Here is a 5,982-nt window from a genome sequence, read left to right on the forward strand (position 1 = left end):
TATTAGTAGGTCAATCTGTTTCTTTCCAGGGCCAGCATAGAAGAGAGCACCACTGAGCAGCTGCAGAAGGCCCATGCCCTGAGGAGGACCCAGTGACAGCTGAACCACTGCCACACACACACACACACCTGCCTCTACCTGTCCCACAGGAAGCCTGTGAGGAGGCAGTGGAGCTCAGCTGGGTGAAGCCTGTCTCTTCCCAGGTGTTGTCTCCTCCCAGATGCTGACCTCACCTGTGAGCACCATCTCTCCATCTTGTGAAAGGCTTTACCTGCTCATTTCTGCCACTCAAATTACTGTTAGTGGTGCAAGAACAGTCAGGCTGTGCGCTTTGTGGGTTTTCCTGGTCCATGTCTCCAAGACAACAGAAGGAGAAGCAAATGGAGGAGTACTGGATTTATTTATTTTTTTAAAGGAATCAGCTTTGCTGCACTTTGATCCATGCAGGGCTCCACGAGCAGGTTCTCCACACCAGTAAAAATCGCTTCACAGAACATACTTCCTGGTGGGGGTGGGGGTTGGAGTGAATGTCATCTGACTGGCAGGGGCTGCTCAACCAGTAGGAGAGGCTTCCCCCCCCCCTCTCCTTTCCCCTGAAGGTCCAGATGCACCTGCATTTCAGGAACAAGCCTCACTGAGCACAATGCAAGTTAATTCTGAGTAGATAACATATGCTTGTGCTGGAAAAGTCACCGGGGGGGGGAGGGAGACAGGGCTGGGAAACCAGCCCCCTTTCTAACTGTAGGATCACTATAACAAAGGTGAGAAGTAGTTATTTCCTAAGGCAATAAACTAAGCCACAGAGAATTGCAGGTTTGGTAAAGTGCTTTACAGGCTTCAGGGAATCAGTGCTTTAAACTCTGTATTCAATTCAAGGGGATCTCTGTACATTCTGATGTGGACATTCAGGGAACAAGCCTAATTGAGCACAATAGGAGTTACTTCTGAGTAGACACACATATCCTTGTGCTGGGAAAGAGGGGGGAGGGGAACACAGGGATGGAAACCAGCCCCCTTTCTAACCGCAGGATCTCTATAATGAAGGTGTGAAGTAGTTACTTCCTGAGGCAATAAACCAAGCCATGGAGAATCGCAGGTTCAGCAAAGTGCTTTACAGGCTTCAGTGAATTAGTGCTTTAAAATCTGTATTTCAATTCAGGGGGATCTCTGTAAATTCTGATGTGGGCAATCCTCATTGAGCACAATGGGAGTTACTTCTGAGTAGACACTAATTGATTTGTGCTGGGAAACACAGGGGACAGGAAACACACCTGGGCAGGGCTAGCATACCCGAGGTCAATGCGGGGGTTGGGGCACACAGCAACTATACCAGGGAGAACCTGACTTGAGGAAAAGAATCAGATTTTGAGCAGTCTCAGCTGCTGGATGGCCATGATGTCATGAAACCCTAACAACCTCAACACACGGCCAGCTCGGCGTATATCGCTGGTGGTGACACCCCACTGGCCAGTTAGCAAGCCAATTGCAAGAAATCCTGGGGCACACTTCTTCTTGGCTTCCATGCTGCTGCACTGGTGCCCTTACAGTATTGCCATTCCAAAACAACTACTTGGGTTGGTTGCGCAGTTGGGTTGGCTCTATAAATTATTCAAGTGGACTGTTTTGCTAGGGTTAGAATTTCCTCATTGGGGCAATAACCATGGTGTAGCTCTGAGGAATGGCAAGAGGAAACTCAATGTCAGCCCAAGACATTTTGCTGCCAGAGGCAAAGCAGCAAATGATGCTTCCCTACCTGCCGACACACACAAGTTCAAAGTGCAGAGTACCCAATGCTGACCAAGTTATTTTGGCCCCTGAGGCATAATAGCCCACACCTACCTCTCCCCGTCCCTGGCAGTAAAAATACAATAATAATAATAAATTAAATAACTAACCATTTGCTGCCTGTTTGCGATGGTAGGGGCAGGCCACCGGAGAGATCCATGATTTAACCTCCAATGTGCTAATTACTAAAGAAATGCCCTCAGGAGTAGTTGTGAAAGATGGAGAAGGAATTCAATAACGTTACAACGGGGGGGGGGGGGAACAAGCTTGATTTACTCTTTTCTCCTCCTATGAAAAAGGCCTGTTTGACTCTTTCTTTTTTATTACAGGTTAATTCCCTTGGTCAACAAGGAAATATTTCCTATTTCACACCGCTTTCTATGCTTTGAGCCAGAGTTACAGAAGGGGGAGGGCTGTTTTCATTTAAGGTGTCTGGGGGGATCAGCCGCCCTCACCCTGTTTTTGTTTTTAATGGTTTCTATCAGCCAGTCTTAAAATAATGTCTTTGAGGAATTTATAGAGACAAAGTCCTGCAGGACCGCTTTAGCCCTGAGATGAGACTGAGATAAAGGCCACCTCAAAATGATGTGCTAAAGATCTCAGGGCTGATATCTATCTTATCCCATTTCTCACAGAGGCCCCCGAAAAATGCAGCACTGGCCTGAACTAGGGTGGCCAGGCGTCCTCTTTTACCGAGGATGCTCCTTGGTACAAAAGGCTGCCAGAGAGCCATCCTCTCTTTGAAGAGGCCTTCCATCAGAAGGGCTGTCCTGTCCAACTCCAGTTGAAAGATCATGAACTATAAGAATCATTGCCCATCCATGGTTAGCACCTGGACAGCAGGCTAAACAGGCAGGCACACAGGTCACCTGGTTACAGTCTTCCACACCAAGGTGAAATGAACTGTATTTCTATTTACATTATAATTGTTATTTCTAAATTTGAAGCCATAAATATAAATAAGCATGTGCAAATGTTATGCAAATCACTGCCCTCTTTGCTCCTTTTTTTTTTGGTGATGCGTGTCCTCTTTTTTTGCAGTTCATCAATGGCCACTCTAATGAAGTAACAGTGCTTCTCATTACAGCCACTGCATTAAGAAAGAAACCTTTACACCAGGGGTGGGGAACCTCCAACCCTCCAGATGTCAGTGAACTATAGCTCCCATCATCCCTGACCGTTGGCTGGGGCTGATGGGAATTGGAGCCCAATGACATCTGGAGGGCCGGAGGTTAGCCCTTCCCTGCTTTATTCCATCAGAGCTCTCTGCATGGAGGCCTGGTCAAAATGTGCAGACAACCCCATAGGACTGGCTGAAAAGTGCCCCCCACGCACCACCACCTTGGCAGCCTCATTCTCAGGCTGTGAAAGCAGAGAGGCACATTGGAGGGTGGATTGGAGAAATTCAGATGACTTCCTCAGGAGGGGGAATGTACATCATTAGCAGTCAGAGACAGCTGAACAGCCGGAGGCATCTCCTTCCTTTTAAAAGTTTCTCTTCCTTCCTCTTTCTTTAAACAGATTCTGCATCTGTTTTCCTAGGGTGGAGGTGGATCCCCCTCCATTTCAGATGACTCAGAGGCCAGAGGGGAGGGGGGAGCTAAATTTTTAGTAGCACAGTCAAAGGTGTTAGAGAGAAGTTCAACCATGTTGCCTCTCTGTACTCACGCAGTTTACATTTTGTGGGCACCTTGACTAAAGTATCCATTGGCCATGCTGGCTGAGGATGATGGGAGCTGCAGTCAAACACACCTGGCAGATGCTGGGTTAGAGAAGGCTGGTGTAGGCTTTCCTGCTGCCAGTGTCTCTTGCAAGGTAATACTCCTGCTTTATTGGGAGGGAGGGATGAGCAAAAGGAGGGGGGCAGGAACTCCTTCATTCTCAGGTTCTCACTCTCCACCTGGGAGCCAGCGTCTTTATCTGCCACATAAATAGCTGCCCTGCAGTTGATAACTTTTGTGCCAACAGGAAGGCTAGGCTTGAATGAGTCTAACATGCCACTGCAGGATTTAAAATTTTATTTTTGGCATTTTCATATTGTGCTGAAATATGTGATCTCACACCTGCAGTGGTACAGTCCTTCCCAGGCACTGGGACAGGACTCATAAACGAAACATGCATCCTGTCTCTTGATTCAAGTACAGTGTGGCGAACAAGTGATGCAAATCCAGATAACATCTCCTGGCAATGTGCATTGGTTGGCACACTGATCACAACAGGAGATGATCTTGTGCGCACTGATACACCTCCAAAGTGGAAACTATCTCCATCAGAGAAAGTACAAGTAAACTGCACGTTAGTGAGCATCTGGTGTACAGTAAAGCCAAGTCACCAACATTTGGATTTTTGGCACCCAATTCAGCTTTGTGCTTTGTGCTCACCTTGCTTAGATCTCAAATGTCCAATGGGTGGCAGCACAGCTAAACATTTCTGGCACAGACTATGTCCTGACATCCTACATGCATGCTCACCAAAATCCAGTAAGGTGTATTTTTAAAGAAGCAAAGCTAAGAGGACTGGGGAGTGTTACAGGACCACCTGCTGCATTACTCATTTTAATATGAACTTGCCAAAGTAACCCAGCTGCAGAATTGCTGTCATTGGCACCTGCTATACTAGAATTGCTCTAGGAGAGAATGACAGAAATACATGATTTATTCAATGATTTTTTTAAAACCTGCCAGTTTAAGAACAGACCTAAGGCTGTCTCGCGTTGCCTCAAGCTCCACAATGCCAGGAAACTGGAAGCTAAGGCTGATGCCTTAACAGACATGCCCCGTGATCAGTACTACTGATGTTGTGCAAAATGTCACAGATTGTAGGGATGGCAGAGAATTCTGCCACGGATTCCAGTGAGGATGGATTCTTTAGAATCCGGCCCCCCGGAATCCGTGGCGGAACAGCCTCCTGCCCCCTGCCCCCCCACAGAATCCCCCAGGGACGGCACTTACCTGGGGTGGATGCGGTGGATTCGGCAGCGGCAGCAGTTCCGGCAGCAGTGGCGGTGGCTCCGGTGGCTGGTCTCCTGGCTAGCCACGGCCAGGCTGCTGCTGCCGTCATTGCCGTCCTTGCAGCCGTGATAGGCTACGTAAGAATTTACGTAGCCTATCATGGCTACCCCCCCAAAAAAAACCCAGCGTACGCAAATGGCAGCGGCTACGGCGGCCACCATTTGTGTTCCCTATTTTTCGCCGATTTATCTTACGTAAATATTTACGTAAGATAAAACGGTGAAAAATAAAGGAATGCAAATAGCGCCCACTATGCTATTTGCGTTCCCCTTTTTTTCGCCGTTTTATCTTACGTAAATCGGCGAAAAATAGGGAACAGAAATGGCGGCCGCCGTAGCCGCCACCATTTGCATACACTGGGTTTTGGGGGGGTAGCTGTGATAGGCTACGTAAGAATTTACGTAGCCTATCACGGCTGCTTGGCTGGACACAAATGGCGGCCGCTACGGCGGCCGCCATTTGCATCCGCAGCAGCCCGTCCGCGGCCGGAAATCTGGCTGCGGATGGCCCTGGCCGGCTGCTCCACAGCCTGGCCGCGGAGCGGAGCCGGCCGTCAAGGATTCCGGGGGGGAGGACCGGATCGCTTCCCCCGCCGTCAAGGATACCGGTGGGAGGGATGGAGCACCTCCCCCCCCACCACAAAAGATTCCGCGAAAAGGTGAGTTTCGTACATCCCTAACATATTGTGCTTCAGCACAGTAGTTGCCCCTTTTAGGGAGGAGGTTATTATACAGATAAATTTTGTATTGGACCCCTCCTAAATTTTTACTGATGTCCATGTCCTTTTAAATTATCTACCTGCTTCCTGAAAGTTAGCGTGTGGTCAGTACAAATGGATCCTCCATGCCCTTCTGACAGTTAAAAGACTGATATTACAACATTGGAAGGATAAACTCTCACCTCCTACAATGCAGTGGATTGAGCACTTACAACATTTGAACAGGTGGTGTATAGACACCACCTGTGAATGGATACTTATTTGGATATTCAGTCTACTTTTGTGGAAGTTTATGCATAGTTCTTAGAAATCTGTATTTTCAGAGAGAGAGAGAGAGAGAGAGAGAGAGCGCTAGCGCTATAAAGCAGCACAGCAGCAAAGCAACAAGGAGGCTCTGGATCCACTGTGGATGCTGTCAGTCTTAAGGTAAAATGTGTAAGACAGATAGAAAGACTAACAACAGAGTAT

This window comes from Heloderma suspectum, chromosome 3, assembly GCF_057233095.1.
Source record: "Heloderma suspectum isolate Gila_16-S chromosome 3, 16-S_ref, whole genome shotgun sequence".
In the NCBI taxonomy this organism is placed as follows: Eukaryota; Metazoa; Chordata; class Lepidosauria; order Squamata; family Helodermatidae; genus Heloderma; species Heloderma suspectum.